General features: G+C 36.9%; 1 pseudogene; it reads left to right on the forward strand.

The window, feature by feature from the left end:
• Nucleotides 1-442: 442 nt before the first annotated feature.
• On the forward strand, nucleotides 443-17,549 carry LOC129066883 (PC4 and SFRS1-interacting protein-like; annotated as a pseudogene).
• The last annotated feature ends 5,048 nt before the right edge of the window (nucleotides 17,550-22,597 follow it).

The raw sequence follows: 22,597 nt of genomic DNA on the forward strand, positions 1-22,597 counted from the left end.
TCTTGCTGCCGCCGCCGCTCCTGTCTCTGGAGCTTTAGCAGTTGTGCGTGAAAAATGACTTCACTAGTTTTTTTATACCGGGCATCTCCGCGCTTCCGGGCCCGGCGAGGCGCGCTGACCACACCTTCCTCATCTGCATAGGGCAACGCCCCCGCCCGCCCCGCGTTCCCTGCCTGGCTGAGCGCGGCTAGCCCAGGCGGGAGGTTTTTAGGTCGCCAGGCCAGTGGCTGTATGTGTGTGCATATATACGTGCTTCTAATACATATTGATTTACGTACGAATTCCCGCGGCCCACGCTCTTTTTTTCCCTGACGAGGAGACACTAAAAATGCCTAAAGAGTCCTAAGTGGTCCTTTAAACAGGATCTCAACTAAAATCCCACAACGGCAGAAACTTCGCAAACATAAAATTCTCTCTGGATACAGGGCGCTACAGCGAGGTGATGAAGCTCCAGAGGTTCTTCACGACCTGTGGCGTGACCGTTTACTTTACTAATAAACCCAGTCTCTATGTAAACTAATGAGTCCACTTGCCCTTGCAAATCAGCCTCCTTGCCTGAGGGGAAGGGCTCGCTCACTGGGTTTCGTTTCTCGAAAAGTCGGGAAGCGCCGGTCCAGTCCGAGGAGGCGCGGGGGCGGGGCCGCGAACATGCAACCTACTGCTGCGCACGAGCGGCTCGGGGCGCCGGGAGCGCGGCGCGGACCGGCGAGAGCGTCACAGAGCAACGCTCTGGGGGCTCCGGCTGGCGAGCTGCCGAAGGTCTTGGACTAAGCGGGTCCAGAGCGCGGCACGGGCAGCCCACGGCCTGTGTGGCGAGCAAAGAGGCTCAGCGCTGACTTGGGCGCACAGCGGCGCGTTCTCTCACGGAGAACCCCAAGAAGGGGGAGCGCGTTCCTCACACCGAGCTAAGTGTTGCCTTTTTCAGGTGAATATCAGTGTGAAATGATGTAGATTTCCACCAAACGTGAAAGAACAAGTTTGAAGGATAAAAGAGTTTCCTCCCCTCAGCTTCCACCGCTTCAGCAGTGCGGAAGGGGAATAATGGTAATCGCCACGCGCACTCTCACCACCATCTTTGTTAGAAAGCTGCCCACTTTCACCTGACCGTCTATTCCGGCCGGTGATTGTCTCTTCCCTAGCTAAAAGCTGAGAGACGCTGAGATGGGGGCTAAGGGGAGCGCGCCAAAGAAGAGGAAAACATCCTCCTGTGGCCCATGCCACCCCAGCCACCCAGCCTAGAAGAACGAACTGTTCGGCCCCTTTGAACTAGGGGAGTATGGGCCTACCCACCAAAGCTGCATGCCCTGAGTAGTGGTGTGGGGGCGTGGGGACGGTCACCCGCGGAGCATCCAGCTGCGTGACAACGCCGCCCCCTGCCGGTACCCTGCAGAGCTGTGTCCCAAAGCGGAGAAACTGGTTGAACCTTAGACGGAGGCCATTATTCTTCAGCCCTGTGGAGGGTCAGGGAAGGGCGACTAAGACAACCACACAATTCTCATAGGTCATTACCTCCCCAAAAACAGACTGTCCAGCCATTCATTCTATACAGGCAGTCAGAAAAATTACATCCATGTGTATATATGGTTTGATTACCTATTGCTGACTGCCAGGCACCAAGCTAGGTGCTAAGGGTTTAAGAATGACTACATTTCACACAGTCTAATAGGCATGTCAGACAAATGCATAATTAGGGTTCAACTGAACATGTGTTATGAGAGAAGTTAGTTTTGATACAGGAATAGTGGGCTAACTAGGACTGGGGGAACTGGGAGAGAAGAGCAAAAGACAGAGTAGTTACTTGGATTTCCTTCTATAGCTGAGGAAGAAAAAGGAAGGGATTATCAACAAATGGAGCAGTATGAGAGAATTAGAAGATGCTTGAGGAAGGATGCATAAACCACCACGGTAAAAAATGAGATTGGTAGTGAATTTGGACAAGGTTTGTGGAGGTTCCAGGAACTTAATGGATCACCTCTGGGCCATACTCTACTTAACTCTTTATACATAAAACCACATTTACTCTTCAATTCACAAAGGTATTCGATGTCAGATTTGGAAACAGAAACTCAGAGGTAAAGAGATTTGCCCAAGTTTCTTGGCTAATGGTGGGGTCAGGCCTTAAATTCAACCCATTTGGCTTTGACTGCTATTTAACCATAATTTTTAGGAATGAGATGTCTGTAACTTGCCAGTAACTTCTAATTGGAAGGCAAGGCCAGTACAAATAGGAAAAAGATTTAAAAGAAAAATAAAAGGCCTGTTAAAATTTTGTTTTCCAAAGTCTAATATGAATTCTGCCCCTTCTAGAAACAAAGCCAAAGAGGTAAAGCACACATTAGGTACATTGCACTGAAAAAATCAAGGGGTTAGTCTCACAGCCATTATTTTGTACTTTATTTTAACCCTTCCTCAAAAAAAAAGTGGAAGAAAAAAAATCAGGAGAATCTCAAACCTGGTGAGCACTTATGATTCTGCGATTCATGCATGCCCAAGATTTTGTTCTGCAGAGCTAAAGGAACATGCATGTTAGCAAGTTGTCCATGAGATCCTGACACAGGGGCCCGGCCATACTTTGTACTACACTGATAACAGCCACTACAGCTTGGTTCTCTAGGTTGTGATCCTCTTCCAAGCAGAGGTGGCTCTTCTCTGCCCAGCTATTCGTAAGGCCTCTACCAAGGATGACAGGCATGGCTGAGAGGCAGAAGTAGAGTATGAAGCCAGACATGGAATGCTTACTATGTATCAGACCTTTTGCTGGGGAAAAGATGAATTCCAGCAATGGTGGGGGAAGACCCTTTCTAAGTTGCCAGGGCTTTGTGGCTGACACTTCCTTAACCCTTCAACAAAGCATTCCCCACTCCCCCATTGGGTTCTCCCTTCACTGTAGCCTTCCAAATCTCCATAACCCAGACCCTACTACCTCTTGCACTAGGAAATCTGGGATATCTGACTTTTAGCAGTGTCTTAGTGGGTTTTTTCTTACTTTTAGCTGTGCTGTAGTGGTGCTTTGACTGGATTCATGTGTGCCTGATAAATAGTGGCCATTTTATATAGATTGTTGAATGAAAGCATCTACTGTTTGTTTGTTTGTTTTGACTCTCTTTTCCCTGTCTTCAAACTGAAATAATATTTACTTTCTGGAGTAAAAAAGTTCATCCTTACCTAAAATTGCAAATTTTGAAATGGCAAGCATTTTCTTTTTCTAGTTAACCAAAATAACTATCAAATGAAAAAGTTTATGTTGTCAAACACATTCATGGTCTAGGCATCTCTCAACAGTTACTCTTAGATTAAATTTAGGTGCAGAGTTGCAATTTTCTTTCCAGGCTTTATATTCTGAACCTATTAGGTGAATGTTTACTTTTCCCCATTTAAAAGAGGAAAAAAAAATCTCTGGCAATATGATGTTCTAACTCTCCACTTGGAATTTTTTAAAGAAAACTTTACATACATTTTTGAGGAAAAAAAGCACTTATGATTAGTTGATCTTGATTTAAAAGTTGTAGTAACAATCATCTGGACTTATCACCATAAGAAATTCATTTTTAACCCTAATAATGGTTACCATTATTTAGGTTTTTTATAATGTGGCAAGCAATGTGCTTAGTATTTTATATACATTATTTCTTTTAAACTTTCGTCAAATATCAGAACTTTACGTTATTACAGTCCCATTTTCTAGACAGGGAAAATCAGGCAGAGGAAAGTTCAGTAAGTTTCAGAAGTGGAAGGGCTTTGGTTCAGACCCACCCATGCAAGTAGCTGCTCTGCTAGTCCCTTTCATTCTTAAGTCTGTCTTCTCATTTTCCATTTAGACTTAAAACTGAGCTAGACTGCACTCTGCTCCTTCTTTCTTTACACATTCTGAATGTTCAGCTTGGACATAATATTGAGGACCAAAGTGTTTTATCCTGAAACAACTGTCGAGAACCAGAATGCACAGACCTAACTGGGCTCATGGGAGTTATTTTCCCAGCCATGAATGACTTGATTTCATGATAGAAGGCTAGCAGGCTAAGCAGCCATACAGAGAGCTTGCAAGAAACATCACTAACACTGGAGCACAGGGTGAGGTTTGGAGACTGCCCCAGGTTTACTTAGCAGTGGCATTACCTTTCCCGTTTTGCTTTGTTTTCTGTCTTCTCACATATGGTTTTAGAAGATAGCAAGCAAACAAATATGAAATAATTTCCACAAGCTCATACCCAGAAGGAGAGAAGAGAAGAGTCCAGAAAACTGCTGTTAGGCCTACAACTTCTTTCTCCCACATCACTTTAGCTAATCTTTTCCCATATACTCCTCTCCTCCTTGATCTTTTCAGGCCAACCCTCTCCACTCTCTTCATTGATTTTCCACCTTCCACTGCTTCTGCTCTTGGACTCTTCTCACAAAAAGTAGTATGACCCTTCAGAAGCACCTTGAAGACTAGGCAGAGCAATGTCAATGTGAGGAATTTGAACCACCCTCCATCCCCTTGCCATTTACCGCCTTTAAAGGGCAGCTCCCAGTGATTGCAGAGGACATTGAGGGATAGACAGGTATCCTTTTGGTAGAAACATGTACATACAGATGTTTATATTGCAGGGTAAACTGAAGATCTTTCTGCTGTTCAGTTAGTGTTAAGTACTTCATGTAAAAATTAAAACTCACTTTTGAAACTAAATTACAGTAGTCACTCTTTACCCTTGGTTTCTCTTTCTATAGTTTCACTTACCTGCAGTCTGAAAATATTAAATGGAAATTCCAGAAATAAACAAATCATAAGTTTAAATTGCTTGCCATTCCAGGTAGCATGACAAAAATCTCCACGGGTCTTACTCCATGAGACATAAATTGTCTTTTTGTCTAGCATCTCCGCACTGTAGATGCTCTTGTCTGTTAATCACCTAGTAGCCTCTTGGTATTCTCAGTGTCACTGTGCTTGTATTCAAGTAGCCCGTATTTGACTTAGTAATAGCCCGAAACATAAGAGTAGTGATGCTGGGAATTCAGAGATGCCAGAGAAAAGCCGTAAAGTGCATGTGCAGAAAAAAACAAAACAAAAAACAAACAAACAGTATATGTAAGGTTTAGTACTATCTCAATGTATATGGTTTTAAGTATCCACTGGTAATCTTGGAACATATCCCCCATGGATAAGGAGGGACTATTGTACCTGTTTTTACAAGGAAATGGTGCCTATGAAGTGCCTTCCCCATGTTTCTTCAAGGAAATAATAAATATTTATTCAGGATTTATTGAAGGCCAGAAACATCTTAAGTCATATAACTCCTAGGTTAGTTTGGAAATAACAGTCCAGCTTTTTTTTATTTGTATGGTTATTAACCAATCAAGAGGTTAACTTTTAAAGCTTTAAACTTTTCAGTTCTTTTTTCTATAGTATTTCATTTTATCTTTATTTATTTTTTTGCAATATTTTTATCGTTCAGTTATTGTTGTCCTGTCTTTTCCCCTCTTGCCCTCCCCTGCCCTGTCCCCCTCTCCTCCTACAGTCAACCCCCCTCATTGTCTGTGCCATGAATTCCCTATTCATGTTTCTTGGCTTACCCCTTTCCCTTGTTTCTCCATTATCTCCTATCCCCTCCCCTCTGGTCACTGTTAGTTTGTTCTTTATTTCCAAGTTTCGAGTTCTATCTTGCTCATTTGTTTGTTTTGTTGATTAGGTTCCACTTATAGGTAAGATCTTATGGTATTTGTCTTTAAAATTATTCCGACCAATGTGCAGTCCAAAATTTAGAGATGAAGAAAGGCTAGATGATTTTCCCCAAATTAATGTAGTTATGGAAAAGTTAGTTAAATTCAGTTGCTATCAATTATGGGCTAGCGCCCCTTTTTCTTGATCCCACTGTTTAATCTTACATTTGTGTGAGTGAATAAAATGATCTGTAACAAACAGTTTGAAGGGATACTCTCCCTATACACAGGTTTGTTTGGTTTTTTTTTGGTATGTGTAAATTCTCACCTGTGAACATCTTATAGAGCATTGCTACTCTACAATTAAGCACCTTGTAAGTGTAATTTCTTAAGGTATTATTTTTAAGAATATTTATGACACATAAAAATAATTCTATTCACTGTCACAGATTAGTGAGCTTAGGAAATTCAATATTCAAGCTATGAATATGGTAGACCGACCTACATCATCACTCTTAAAATCAAACTTGATATAGATTGGCCTTCTATAGAGTTCTTTATCACTAAGACTAGCCAGTATTTTCTTGTACTACTATCAGTGCTGATTATGCCAGAAGTTCTTCCTGTTTTGACATATTGGTGAAATGCTTGCAGTTTCAATTGATGTTGCAAGTCCTATGGACCAGGCTGTTCAGCTTACTCTAAACAAAAGAGACATTCAAAAGTTATATTCATTTGGCAAAATGTAAACTAGAAACACACATATATTTTCAAATACTACTAAATATGAATAAATAAATTCCTTTTCCCCAAAGTAATATTTGTATTAAGAGTTTTTCCTTCTGTAAGTTTGTATTGGAAGAATATTTAACGTCTCTGAAGAAAATGTTGATGTTTACTTATGGTGCTTGTAAAATTTTGAGAAGCATACAAAAGGGAATATAAAAAATTATTCCTCTTTTCTAAAAGGAATTTGGCCAACAATATGAATTCCTTGTGAAAAAGAAAAGGCCATCTTCTATGGGTATATACAGCTCATTCTGAGATATTTTAAAAATCATATCTACTCATTTTGTTAGCACCATTTGATATGTCAAATTCAGAAATTTCATAGCTACCATAGAATTTGTAGCAGCTATGGAAGGTATATGTACTCATAAACCATTCATTGATTCAGTAATAACATTTCATTGATTCAGTAATAACATTTCTATAATTACTTGTGTTGAAAGACTTTTTCTTTCATTCATTGATTCAGTAATAACATTTCTATAATTACTTGTGTTGAAAGACTTTTTCTATTTCCTTCCCTTACCTCAAAATTATTTGTTGCCAAATAAATAGTACAATTAATATTATGTAGATGATGTTTGAGAGAAATTACTATGGAATAAACAACCAAAAAATGCATTGTCATAGAATGTCTGAGAAACTCAACACAACAAGTAATACTTAAATAAAAGTTTCCTCAAAGCTACTAAGATGGCAAATGCTTTTAAAAGACAGTTTTATTTATTTATATTTTAACCCTGCAAATGGCTCTGGGAAGAAAAATCTAACCTAACCTTAATAATCCTGGACTCTTTCAGTAAAATATGACTTGCAAAACTATTTGGGGACTCTGTGGGGTTGGGGTGGGGAGCACTTAAGACACCTGAGTTTATTCTAGCAATATGAGAGAAAAGAGATTTCATTTAAGTTTCTAGTAAAAAGAAAGTCTTCATGATGCTAGTTAATTGACTCTAGAAGATTGGTTTGTAATAAGCCACAATTCCATCAGAGGTCCTGGGAATTAAAAGGGAGTTTGAACTAATACATGATTAAGTATTCACAGTTCAGATAAATAAGATATCTCAAAAGGGCAAATAGAAGAACTGTCCTTTAGGTTTTGAAATTTGTAGTTAGTCAATGGAGTATTTATTTAGCATAAAAGAAGTGACATTCTTAGTTTCTCTTAGCAGAAAGCCAGGTTAGAATATTAAAAGATAAAAAATGGTGCCTGTGATTCTTTGTCTCAAACCTCTCCCTAGTTTTTATTAAAATTCTGAAGAAATTTATTTTTTTCACTGACATTAATTTGGCAACCACATCCCATTCCATCTACTTAATATGTGTTCCCTGTGAGCGGTAGTTCAACAGCCTCCCACTGACGAGGAATATATGGCTTTGCTGTGTGTTAAAAAATAAATGCTTCTTGCAAGCATTTGTAACTTGTCTAGTGTCTTCCATTCTACCCCTGACATGTGTTAGAATGTAATTGATATGTTTCTGTGGATTACATGGCTTGTTGAGGAAGTCAGTGTACTCAGATGTGACACAGGCCGCTTGTACACTCCTGAGCGCTGGCAACACTTGCAAGGTGAATCCATTTCATGCTGAGTAGTGCATCTATATTTCTGATTCATTACTCAAAAAATAATAATCCTAAGAAGATAACATAAAGAATAGTCATTATATTTTACTTTAAATTTTATTGTAACAGCATATTATATTTATGTAGTACATTACAATGTATTCTATTTCATATAACTCTAGACCAAGTAAAGAGATGACTTGAAAATATTTCTGATATGAAAGCAATTACATTTTGTATATGGGATAGGTCATTATTTTGAGTCACACTTTCTTTATAAATCAGAGAATGACTTATCATGACTAACTCTTAATCCATTTTACATCTAAAGATAGCAAACATTTGAATTAAAAAAATAAAAACAAGCTAATAATTTAAATGTTTTATCTACATGATATTAAACAGCCAGATGTCTGGTTAAAGTTCTTGTTCTTAATAGAGCAAAATGGAAATTTCTGTTGTCTTCTAAATTTAATTAAAGACCAATTTTATCAAAACATTTACTCTGGAACTTGCATTATTGATTTTGAATGCCTGTAGTCATCAAATTAACCGGAGGCTTTACAAACAGTGCTTTACGTCGCATTAAAACATGGGTAGCCCAAGCTTTCCACCCCTGTCAAATTCTAATGTAGTATACTACACCCATATCTGTGATTTGCAGAAGAGTTGGGGAAGCATTGGATGCAGCCTCTGTGGGAAGTGAGACTGTGTGTACACATGCTTATATCTCCCCTAATTTTCTTCCTAGATATTTGTTCTTTCACACATCCTTTCCCATTTCCTATTTATTAATACAGATAAGTGGTTATTAAATCAATCTAGTGCTATCAGCCATTATTAGGCTAACTTTTGTAAATACTTTAGGTGTGATCACTATGGTTACCTAAATAGTACCTGGCAAATAATCTACATTAAATAGCCTAAATATGTTCTGTGTGTCTGTAGTAAAAATTCTCAAATTAGTAGGATCATCTTTTCAGGTGGAATATGGTCAACTTTAAAGTTTTAATAAATATCCTCAATGATATTACAAAGCAAAGTTTCCAGTTTTATGACCATTTGCTGACTCATTTTTCTGAAGCCCCAGTTATACATAATTAATGGTTTTTGTTTGTTTTTTTTTAGATTTAACTTTTCCTTGTCTTGTTGAGTTTTCAGCACTTCTGGGAATACTTCAAAAGCCCCCACCACTGTTCTGTTTTTGTCAAATCAAGTAATGTATGAATAATAATTTTAAATTTCAAATTGTGCTTTCATGCATGGGTATAAAATTTTAAAAAATACCATTTACTTTAAAACAATTTTTATTGTTATTATATTACAGTTGTCCCATTTTTTCCCCCCTTTGCCCTCCTCTGCCCAACACTCTCTCCCACAGTCAATCCCCACACCATTTCCATATCCATGGGCCATTCATACATGTTCTTTGATTAGTCCTTTCCCCTTCTTTTCACCATTATCCCCCTCCCCTCCCTTCTGGTTGCTGTCGTTCTGTTGCATGCTACTTTTATGTTATTACTCAAATTCTATAAATTCAAATTCTATAGTGATAAATATTTTGACTACAACTTTCTTCTTACATTCTTAAAACATTTAAGTATTCTGACTCTTATCCCAAAATCAAAAATCAAAGCATGTGGTTTAAAAATATTAATATGATTAGGAGGAGAAAGGGACAGTATATTTTAAAACTGTTTAGTTCTTCAGAAATCTAAGATGCATGATGGTCATCTATCCACTGTATAGGATTGTGATTCTTCAGTTTATTCCTCCCAGACGGTAACATTTTACGTCATCTATTATGTTATAGCAGAAGTGAACTACAGGGTAATTAATTCAACATTCACAAACCCACAGAGATAGCACTACATTCTTCTACTTAAAATTGAAAGGCTTTTGTGCAATGACCATAAATATTGGTCTTGTAAAATTGAAATATAAGTTATTCTCCCAAAGCCTATAGACAAATGTAGTGTCACCCTGAAATGCATTGTAGTCTTCTCAAACACAGGGTCCCCCCCATTTTAAGTCTTTTGCTGTGATGTCTTATCGATCTGTACAACTCTATCTTTGGCCTCAATCCAGTTGCCTTTCATCTGGGGCTGACACCACTTTTTCTTTTAAATCAATTTGGCTAATAAATGCCTAAAATATATTTTACTATATTTAATTGCACTAGAAAATTAAAATTAAACTTTGATTATAATTAAGCAGAAAATATCAACTATGATATCATTATAACATAAGTTGGTCCAGCATCTGTTTTGATTACATTATCCAAACTCATGGAACAGTCAAATTTATGACTTGGCCATCTCCTACAGGCAATGACCTGCTGTTTCTTGTTAGTTGAAGTCTGTTTTATTGTTATTATTCTCATTGTCCAAACTGTAATTTCCTGCTCTGGGTCTTCCTCCCACCACCACCCAATCCTGCCTGTTACTTGGTCAAAGTTTTCTAGCTGTCTTGTCTTTTTTAAATCATTTTTCCAAATGTTGTAAATGTTCACACAATAGACTAAAATAGACAATAAGTAGAGATGAACTTACTTCAGCTAAGGTGGTTAAGAAAATCCTCTTTCTAAAGAAAATAATTTTGCCAAGAACTAAAGGATAAGCAACAGCAAGCCATTAGAAGTTGGGGAAAGAGTGTTCCTGGTAGAAGGAACAGCTTGTACCCAGACAAGCAAGAATCTGTATCCTGGAGGAACTGAAACAAACTCTCTGGGGCCAGAGCATATTGAGGAAAAGAGAGGGGGCATAAGATTAGGCTGGAGAGAGAGTCAAGGGATAGATCATGTAGGCCTTGTGAGGATTTTATTGTTAGTTCAACAAGCCACTGATGCTTTTGAGCAGATGAATGACATTGTCTGATTTATCTTTGGGGTCCTTCTTCCTGATATATGGAATAGGAAATCAAAGGAGGAAAAATAGAAAAAAGGAAGCCAGTTAATAAGCTGCCACAGATATCTGAGGAAATAATGATGCTGGCTTAGAGTACCATTTTTCAGTCCGTGGGTCACAACCAACTAGGGTCACACAATTATTTGGGTGGTTTTGACCAGCAATATAATTGAAATAGAATGATGTACAATAAAAAATATCAAAGGCCACAGTACAGTTTCATGACATTTGCTTTCAGTTTTTTATGCATATATACACAGATGTGCAAGTATTGGATTTTAGCATGCAATGGATTTATTGCTCAACATAGTGGTCATAGAAGCTACTGGCCTATACTAAGGTGAAGAGGGATTTAGTCAACATAAAGATGTCTTCAAATACATGGAAATGGAAGAAGTCACCTTGGAAAGGATGTAGAGAGGAGACAGAGTCCTGTGATACATTTTATTTCAAGTATTACATACTTACATACTGCCCATTATTTAAAAAAATTATAATAACTTGTGCACAGTAAAACTATAAGAAAATTATACCATTAATAGGGGAAAATTACAGGTAACCGTCTGTTGTTGTTTTTGAAGGGTAAATTTAAAAAGAATTGGAACATAACCTGAAAGTCACCAGTAGGCCTTTCTTATACCTTTTGGCTAGACATTCCTTTTCTGGGTCATTGATACTCTCTAGGAGAGTTTATAAACAAGTTTAGAATACTGACCAAAAAAATTGCATTCAGGGGAGGAAATATTAAACTCGATGTCTGTTGCCTTCATTAATTCTAAGGGAGAATGTCCCTAGATCTTCTGAGATAACAAGACTAGCTTTACTAAACTTTTTCACAGTGCAATCTGACCCTTGCTCCATTTAATGTATAGAATCACCACCACTAACTATTCAAAAACTTGCATCATCACCACAATAAGTAATAAAAATGTATAGTACCTTGGATCAAATGTCATGTTTATGTTTTATTTTGTCTAATATAGGATATAATAACCTTCCTTAGAGAAGGTCATCTTAATCTTTCCATATCTATTTGAGCAGCTTGAATTTAAACTGCAATTTGGGATGTCTTTAACATGATAAATAGATTTGTAATAAATCATCACTGAAATTCAAAACTTACCTTGGAAAGAAAGGGTACATGTGCTGGGCAATTAGTAAATGCAGAAATCCTTTAAATCACACCCTTACCTGAGGAACTTCATGCTGTGCCGACTAGAGGCAGACTCTAATAATAAGCTTTTCCACTTTATACACACATATGTACACACCCACAATCTATGAACATGTTAAGACCCATATGTTCAAACAACCCATTTACAAGTTGCTAGATGAGACCAACATGAATTCCTTACTCCCTCTGCCATTATAAAAAAAAAAAATTACTATTCATCACCTTTCTTCTTCCTGGGATCCTTTGCATCAGTTGTAAAAACATGCCCCTCTCCCTTCCTACTATCAGGTACCTGCCTTGCTTTAGGGTAGGTGACAAAGACTGCAGCTGCATTTTAATAATAAACTCTAAAACATTTTCAGAATGAAAGAAATGAGTCTCTAATTGTAGAAAATTAACTTCCAGTGAGAGATACTTTGGTTTCTACTTGAGATGCCTTACCCATTGCTTCTCAAACCAGACCACCAAAGTGATTAACTGCATGTGCTAAATGTCCGTTTATTTTGAGAGAGCCACCCAGTGAGCTGCTGCTGACCTGACGAGTTGTGCTGCTGACTCTACTGTAAAAGCAATTCCTGTTCTGGATGAACCGCAGACTTTCAGCAAGCTCAGAGCTGAAGACAGAGTAGCATCACAATTTTCAATCCGTTTCTTCATTCTCAAACCTCACAATGTTGGACCTTTTTGAAGAATTTTAGTTTGGTTTTTATTATTCACTGAGGAAGCCTGGTACAATAAAAGCTTCCTCTTAGCATAGATAAGACTAACAGACTAACAGTTCTTTGGGTAAGTAGGATTATTTATCAGGAAGCTGTTGATAGTTCATTGCCGACCTGTAAAAACCTAGCAAGAAGGAGGTCAACTAAAATAATGGGTCCATTTAAAGTTTGGGTCATGTAAGACCTCATTAAGGATCACATTATTTCAGCAAAGAAAATATTGCAGAGAGCTCTCCTCTTAAAAGAAAATAGCTATTTTTTTTTTCCTGCTGGAGAGCTTCCAAACCGCACCATTGCAAAACCTAAACACTTCAAACCATTGAAAGTTAATGTTTAACTGTCTGGTTCCAGTTGTCTTGAAAACGCTTTCCCCCTTGGTAATTGATTTTTGTTGAAATCCAGGTGTCATTTGGCTTTTAATCCCAATTATGTTACTTATGCTTGGTGAACATACTTTCATTTCCCACAGGTTATTTTTTTTACACCCTACATAATGTAGAGTATATTCTACATTGCTCTGTGTGATTAGGAGAAGTAGTAATCAGCATTTTACTAGAGTTGGGGAAAACAGTTAAGCAGCACTGGCCCAAGGCATGATTATGAAATGCCTGAAATTTTTAAAGCCCTTGCCTTCTAATTTCTCATTTAACTCTTTTTGTGCCCTAATCTCTATGAAATCTTGTTCAGCCAAGAGCTGTGTGACCCCTCTAAACATCAGTTTCCTCCTGTGTTGGAGGATGGACTGAGACCATGCATAATATCATGTACAACATATGGCTTAATACATAGTAGATGGTCAGAATTGTTAGGTCATCATCCTCATCCTCATGAACATCTCCTAAACCTCAGGACTGAAGGGTACTTAATACTCATTTACAATAAAATTGCTTGTAAAAACATTGTTTTTAATAATTCTATGCATGAAAACTGGAAAACTTTCTAAACTCCAAGGAATGTGTCTGACATTTTAGTTTCTGTAAGAGGTGGAGAAGAGATGTGACAGCAGGTTGGCAGAGGCTTTACCACCCTGCAGTGACGTGACAGCTACCTGATCCTTAGACTGATTTACTGAGAAAAAAGTTGATTGTCTGAGTCTGGCCTGAAGGTCAGGCAGCATGCAGGACCTGATCACTTCTCTACAGCCAGAGAGCCTATGTCCCAGTTCAGTTCCAAAATCACTCCCCTGGAAGGCCACAGGTCTGTATTCTCCCACCTCTCCCCTGACATCACCATTTACTTAAGGGTCTGATTACTTAGTGCATTTTTAAGTGCAATAGTAGCTGAGGCAGATATAGGATTTGTGAGATCTGAAGCTTGCAATTATACAATTATAGAGCTCATCTTTAATAGAAAGAATGCAAAATAATAGATATAAGTGAATATTTAATTAGAATAAGATATCACCATGAAGTATATATTTAATAATCTGACAAACACCACCGCAAAATCCATATTTTTAGTTGCCTTCCTGACACACCCTATAGTGTTTTTATTCCTCCTTTTTTTTCATTTGCATGTTTTGATTGTTTCCTAATGTATTTCCTGATAGAAGAGAATTTCTGAGTTAAGATGGCATCAGTGAGAATCAAAAGCTTTGCTTACAATTTTATATGTAGAATGGTTTGAAGAATTTTCCACAAATGAGCTTCAGACTCTGAACATTTCAAACCTTGTATTTCTTTCTCCTCTGTTATACACATATTTTTGGCATTGTAGAATAGGCTCTTATTGCATTTCAACCTGTAGCCCTGTGTCTTCATTCCATGACACCAAGCAAATGGACAGTAAGAGTATTTCTGGAAGTATTCCTGCATGAGGACCAGTAGCAATAATTTAGCTATATCTGGAAGTAAATGCAAGCCATGTAAATACATTTCACTAAACCCAAACTAAAAGGATCACCAACTCAGTTTCCCATTAGCCAAATACCCAAAATGTTCACAGCCAGTCTAACACTGCCCAGCAAAAAGAAACATGGAGGGGAATTTGAAATGAGAAGAGATAACAGTCCTGACTGTGACTAAAACGTTTTACAAATCTTAAAAAAAAAGTCTATGCCTGAAGAAATGAGATTCCCTGAATATTTAAACTTCTTTAGCTTAACAGAAAATGTGCCTCTGAACAGAGAGGTTAGTCCAATACAGAAATTTGATAATGCAGAAGAGGATCTACCCTTCCACACTTATGGAGGGAGCTCTTTTATGCAGAAGAACTTGGCAACTTACATCAACTTATACATATGTAATAAAATAATATCAGTATTATTACTAAAGCCTATTGTGCTCAAGCATGAGGTGATATCAGAGGCAGAAATTGCAAAACCTGGCTGCTTGGGGAATGGAGAAGGAGTTTGAGTTGACCTCTTCCTAAACCATGAAGAACCTGTCTATTGCCTCTTTTATCAGTCCTGCCCAAGGTAACCTGAAGAAAAAAGTTAGAATTAGACAAGTTAGAGAGTTTGCCTCTCTAAGCTTCAGTTTCTCATCTATAAAATGGCAATGATAATACTTTCTTACAGAATTACGGAAAGGATTAAATGCGCAGTATAGGTCTACTACTTGGTTCCTCGTAGATGACTAAGATATTGTAGTTATTATTCTTATTGTCCACATTTCAACCATAACTATAAGAGAAGAATCAGGAGGGGAATGTTGGATTACCAAGGATCCTGGGATTCCAGATGTAGGAGACAGAGCATAGAAGGTCAGACTCTACAAATACTAAAAGAAATGCTTTCAGTTCCAGCTTTTTCACTTTGTCTTAGGGCCTCATAGCAATGCAGTGAAAGTGACCATGGCGACATAACAGCCATAGTTCTCTATGAAAAGAATTTGTCAATAAACATGAGGCTTTTAAGAGGCAACAGTAATTCAAATCTGGCTCAGATCTTCCTCCTGATGTAGGCTCTAACTCTGACATTGCATGAATGTGGGAAGTGTTTTAGACCGAGAGTTTCATATTTGAATAAGATCAGCAAATTGCCCCTGATAATGGCTGTGAAGACCTGACACAGTGCACCCAACAGATAATAGGGGCTCTGTAAAGGTTTTATGAATTCAACTAAAGTGATTTATCCAGGACCTTCTGTTTGGGCATGGCACAAACTCTGAATAACCTGAAACGTCAGGCAATTGAGGCAGCAGAGTACTGTCATTAGTGATTGGCTACAAAGTCAGAGTACTCTAGGCTCCAAATTCTATCTCTAGTATTTAACATCTTTACAACTTTGGGCAAGCTAGTTAAATTCTCTGTGTCTCAGTTTCCTCATTCTAAATGAGCATAATAAAGTACCTCATAGGATTATAATGAGTATTAAAATAAGGATTAAATGAGTCCTGACTGGTGTGGCTCAGTTCGTTGGGCATTCTTCTGTGAAGCAAAAGGTTACTGGTTCAATCCTGGTCAGGGAACATGCCTTGGTTGTGGGTTTGGTCCCTGGTCAGGGTGAAAGGCAACTGATCAATGTTTCTCTCTCAAATAGATGTTTCTGTCCCTCTCTCTCTCTCTCCCTCCCTTCCCCTCTCTAAATAAATAAATTAAAATTTTTTTTAAAAAGGATTAAATGAGATAATATGTCTAAAGGGCTTTAGAACAGTGCCTAGCAAGTACTCATTGCAAGTGTTCAATAACAGGTAGCTCTAATATTAAATGGGAAATCTAATGGACATGTCCAGCAGGTATTTGGTTTTATGGATCTGGCATTGAAGAAACAGATAGTAACTTAAGGTAGATTTTAGAGAAAGACAGCAAAGCAAGTAGAAATGAAGGCAGCAGGAGCAGTGACAATAGCAACAGCATGTTAATCTATAAGTGAGTCCTAAGAGAGAATGACCTACTGATATAGTAGTTGAGATTCCAAAACCAAGGGGCATACCCAAAAAGATAAAACAGACCTGTTCTTCATAGCACCACATGGTAAGTGAAGAAGACAAAAGTAGGAAAAGGGGGCAAGAGGAGAAACAACCTATAAAGCAGCTTTAAAAAGGATGAAGATGGCCAGAAGGAAGAAAATAAGCCAACCAAAGAGCCAGACATAAAAGAGAAGAAAGTAGTTGAATCAAAAATGAAAAATTTAGCTAACACAGGGGTTACATCAACCTCTGATTCTGAAGAAAGGGATGATCAAGAAGGTGAAAAGAAAAGGTGGAAGAAAATTTCAGACTGCTTGTAGAAGAAATATGCTGAAAGGCCAACATGGAAAAAAAATAAAACATCAGATAAGAAACACAAGCATCATGGGGACAAATGGAAACTGGGCAGCAGAATAAAAATCAAAGAACGAAGCCAGCAGTTAAGAAAATGGAGAAAAGAGAGACATCAATGGATTCTTGACTTCTAAGGATACATGCTGAAATAAAAAAATCCACTCAGAATAGATAATCTTAATATGAACAGATATATGGAGGCCTTGGATGAACTTGCTTCACTTCAGGTCACAATGCAACAAATTCAGAAACACACAGATAATTGCAAGTAATTAAAAACCTCAGGGAAATACGGCAATTCAAAATGAGTCAGATTATCATGGAAAAATCTATAACGTTGTATAACAAGTTTAAAATCATGTTTTTAGTTGTTGTAAGGAATTCTGTAATCATACAAGTGCTGAATAAATCTTGTGCCAAACAAAGATAACATGAGGAAGTGAATAAAACCAATAATCTAGGGAAGAAAGAGCCAAACAAAAACCTAGAAAAGGAACAAACAGGTTTAAAGACTCAAATGGAGGATCTGATGCTCAACACAATAATCAGCCATAACATATGGATAATTACAAAACATAAGAGAAGACAAGGCAATCAGTAAGAAAAAGCTATTCAGTGAAGATAGACTGAAATATCTCTGAAGGATTCTACATCAACATACATGGAATATAAAGAACATTTGAGAAGTTTATAATGAAATACTTAAACTACTAAAGGTTTTAATTTCTATAAGCATAGGTTCTGATATTTAAAACTTGGGGGAGGAAATCTCTTTATCTTTGTTTAAAAGTAATTAATTAAACATTGCTTAATTAAAAATAAATTAAATTTTCTAGTTATATTAGTTTCTTGCAGCTGCTCTTTAACTTGGGGTTTAAAACAACAGAAATGATTGCTTCAAAAAGAATAAAATATCTAGGAATAAACCTAACCAAGGATGTAAAAGACCTGTATTCAGAAAATTATAAGACACTGAAGAAAGAAATTGAAGAAGATACAAATAAGTGGAAGCACATACCATGTTCATGGATAGGAAGAATTAACATCATTAAAATGTGCATACTACCCAAAGCAATCTACAGATTTATTGCAATTCCTATCAAGATTCCAATGACGTATTTCACAGAACTAGAACAAATATTTCAAAAATTTATATGGAACCACAGTAGGCCCCACATAGTAACAGTGATTCTGAGAAAAAAAAATGAAGTTGGAAATATCATGCTACCTGGTATCAGACTTAATAATCAAAGGCCATAATAATCAAAACAGCATGGTACTGGCATAACAACAGACACAGAGATCAATGGAACAGAATAGAGCACCCAGAAATAAACCCACATATTTATGGTCAATTAGCATTTGACAGAGGAAGCAAGTACATACAATGAGCTAAAAATAATTTATTCAATAAATGGTGTTGGGAAAATTTGACAGATATGTGCAGAAAAATGAAATTAGACCACCTTCCTACATCACATACAATTATAAATTCAAAATGGATGAGAGGCTTAAGTGTTAGACACAAAAGCATTAAAAAAAAAAAAAACCCTTGACAAAAACATAGGTAGCAAAACCTTGGACATTGCTCATAGCAATTTTTTATTGGATATGTCTCCCTGGACAAGGGAAGCAAAAGAAAAAATAAATAAATGTGACTATAACAGACCAAAAAGTTTTTGCATAGCAAAGGAAATCATCAACAAAATAAAAATATAATCCACAGAATTGGAGAACATATTCACTGATATATTTGATAAGGGGTTAATATTCAAAACTTATAAAGCATTTACTAAACTCAATGCCAAAAAACCAAACAACCTAATTAAAAAATGGGCAAAGGACTCAGATAGACAATTCTCCAAAGAGGACATACAGATGGCCCACAGACATATGAAAAGAAGTTCAATATCACTAATCATCAGAGAAATGCAGATAAAAACTACAATGAGCTATCACCTCACACCGTCAGAATGGCTATCATCAATAAAGCAACAACAAGTGCTGACAAGAATGTGGAGAAAGGGGAACCCTTTTGCACTGTTGGTAGGAATACAAACTGGTGCAGCCACTGTGGAAAGCTGTATGGAGATACCTCAGAAAATTAAAGATGGATATGCCTTTTGACCCAACTATCCCACTTCTGGGAATTTATCCGAAGGAACTCAAAACTCTAATTCAAAAGAACATAAGCACTGCTTTGTTCATTGCAGCATTATTTACAATTGCCAAGATATAGAAGCAGCCCAGTGTCCATCAGTAGATGAGTAGGTAAAACAACTATGGGACGTTTACACAATGGAATAGTATTTGGTCTTAAAAAAGAAGAAAATTTTACACTTTTCAAGGGTATGGATGGACCTGGAGAACATTATGCTAAATGAAATAAGTTAGTCAGAGAAAGACAAGTACCATATAATTTCACTCATATGTGGAATCTAATGAACAAACTAAACTAACAAGAAAATGAAGACAGATTTATAGATCAGGAGAGCAGGATAACAGTTAGTGGTGGCAGGATTGGGGAGGATGTTAGGGAGTGGAGGGACTGAGCAAAAAGGAAAAAGGACTGATGTACATGGAAAACAGTGTGGTGATTGCTGAGGGGAAGAAGGTATAAGGGGACTAAATGGTAATGAAAAAATATAATAAAGTTTAAAGTAAAAACAAACAAACAACAACAACAACAAATGTATTCTCCCATTGTTCTGGAGGCCAGAAAGCCACAATCAGTACCAATGAGTGAAAGTCATGGTGTCAGCAGGCCATATTCTCTCCAGAGACTCTGGGGGAGAAACTATTTCTTGCTTCTTCCAGCTTCTGATGGCTGATGACATTTTTTGTACTGTGACCATGTCATTCCAATCTCTGCCTCATGTTATCTTCTCCTCTGTGATGATCTATATCGAATCTCCTCCCTTTCTCTTATAAAGACCCTAGTGATGGTATTTAGGGCTCATCTGGATAATCCAAATTAATCCAGAATAATCTTCCCATATCAAGACCATTAGCTTAATCATACCTATAATATTCTTTTTCAAGTAAGGTAACATCCACAAATTTCAAAGATTAGGACCTGATACCTTCAGAGGTCATTATTCAGTCTAATACACTAGTTAATGTATAATACTTTAAGACATGGGTGAAGATGAAATTATAAGAAAATACGTCCAAATATAGAACCCCAGAAAAGATAAACATATAGCAGTTAAGCAAAGGAAGAGAAGCTACTTCAAGGATGTGAGAAGGATAGAGGAATAGCCAGAGGAGACAATTGGTATAGGCATGTGGGGTATTTCAGATTTCAAGGACACAGTAAGTTTCCCAAAGACAGCATACCCTAAACACTTAAAATAATCAGAAGGAGAGCTGAGAAATCAACAGTGGCTATGTGTATCAGGAAACATATCCATAAATTTATCTAAAGTGCATTTATTGGCATTTGGCGGGGGCAGAGAAAGCCATATTATGGTAGATTAAGGATATACTTTGTGATACACTCTATGATATACTTTGTGCATAGGCACAGGTTGAAGAGGAAAAAGTGAAAAAACATATCTTAAAATCTTAACAAGCCACTGTTCCACTTCATTCTCAGTTGTATTTGTCTTGGGTTCCTAAGAACAAAAGTTGATCAAAGGCCTTGGACTTGCCAGTGTAGATATGGCCCATGACTAGAAGGGGAAGGCACTGCTTCCTTGCTTTATAGATATGTTTGCTATCAAGATCAAGAATAAATTGTATCTTTTTCTAATATATAAACATTATTTAGTCTCCTAACAATCATTATAGATCACAAACAATGTGCTTATATTTAGGATAATAGAAGACATATTAGTAATAATATAAGATTACTATCATATTACATAATATTCAATAACTAACATTTTAAGGCCTTGTATGTGACAGACACTAATGTAAATGCTCTCTATATCAACTTATTTAAAAATTTGATAAGATTGGAAACACTAGTATGATACTAGTATTATTGCCCTTGTTTTATAGAAGAGAGAACTGAGGTTCAAAGGTAAGAAAAATGGCTAGGAAGTATGTAGTGAGGCCTATTTTGTGAACCACTATGACACACATTTTCTTTCAGCATGTGCAAGAAAACCTCTCTCACATATTATTTGGGGAAGAAACAAACAAATAAGCATTATTTCATAGTAATGTAAAAAAATCAGTTTTTGACTTTTAAGAAACCTCATAATACTACAAATTCTTATCCATTATTCATATTCATATTTACCAAATACCTACTCTCTACTAAGTAAGCACTGTTTTAGAAACTGAACTTTCAAAAATGGACAAAAACCACAGCCCTTGTGTTCAAGTGAGCTGGCTCCATCTTTCAATTTCATGCAATACTCAATCCTACCACCATAGTCTTAAAGCTGAGATGAAGCCAACTCTCCCCTATGTATAACAGAACAGCATTGAATCATTAGAAAGATAATTACATTGTGTGGTATAAACTGACACTACCCACTGTTGAAATTATCCTTTTGAAGAAAACTTTATTGTACTGAACCATAGGTGAAAAATTACAAAGGAAAAAAAAGAGAAAAATTATACATGGGAAATTTTTTCTTGTAGCTCATTGATCTTATCTACCTTGTTTATGCTATCCAGTAACTACAGTAATGCTTGGCACAGAAAATATTTGTGAATGAATTTGTGAATTAAGTGTCCATTCATTTAATATCAAAGTGATATTGTCATGATGATGAATATCATAGGTAAGTTGAGTATTAACTAATTATACAAATAGCCGATAATTATTGAGCACATAATATGTACCAGGCAGGGTGCTAAAAAGCATTCATGAATTAATTCAATGTTACAAAAATCCAATGATGTAGAAACTCTTACCCCATTTTATAGCTGAGCTGATACAGAAACAAGAAGTAATTTGCCCAAGGTCACATAGCACTGAGATTTAAACCCGGAAGCCTGACTCTAGTGTTTGAGTTCTTAAACTGATTCCTTCCCTTTAAAATAATGATTTTACCTAGGGGCACTAGGTAAAAATATAAAAGAATATAAAATATAAAAGAAGGGATGCTCACACAGTCTATTAAAAAAAGCCTTTTGAATGCATAAATTACTGTCCCAGACCAAAGAATTTTGTTTAATGGATCCCTGTATGAAAAATAGAACCTGGCTATGGACAAAAGCCTACTTATGTAATAGACATACTCCTCATGTTAATAGAACATTTGGTTGGAGAGAAAGATAAGAGAGGGAGGTCATGGCTTGATTATCTTATTTTCTTCACTTTGAAGCTCAGAATCTTGACTTCAGTAGACACGAAGATACCATATACACGCTTAGAAGTTTCTTAAGTCTTTGTAAAGATGGTGAAGGGATTGGTAGGTAAGAACTGAAGCTAAACAGATTCTAAAATAAAAACAATATCCCATTTACTAACAATTGATTCAAATACAAATATATACCATTCTGGATAGAATCTGATTTAAATTTCTAGTTGCTCATCACTAATGAATGTACTATACTCTTTACAATTTACAAGAAAGAATTCCCTCCACTCTTACCCATTCTGAAAGCTCTTTTCTTCCCCCTTCTGTGTAGGCTGCTCACAC

Source organism: Pteronotus mesoamericanus, unplaced genomic scaffold (genome assembly GCF_021234165.1).
Source record: "Pteronotus mesoamericanus isolate MK-2021 breed Mesoamerican mustached bat unplaced genomic scaffold, CSHL_Meso_final contig_20, whole genome shotgun sequence".
Classification (NCBI taxonomy): Eukaryota; Metazoa; Chordata; class Mammalia; order Chiroptera; family Mormoopidae; genus Pteronotus; species Pteronotus mesoamericanus.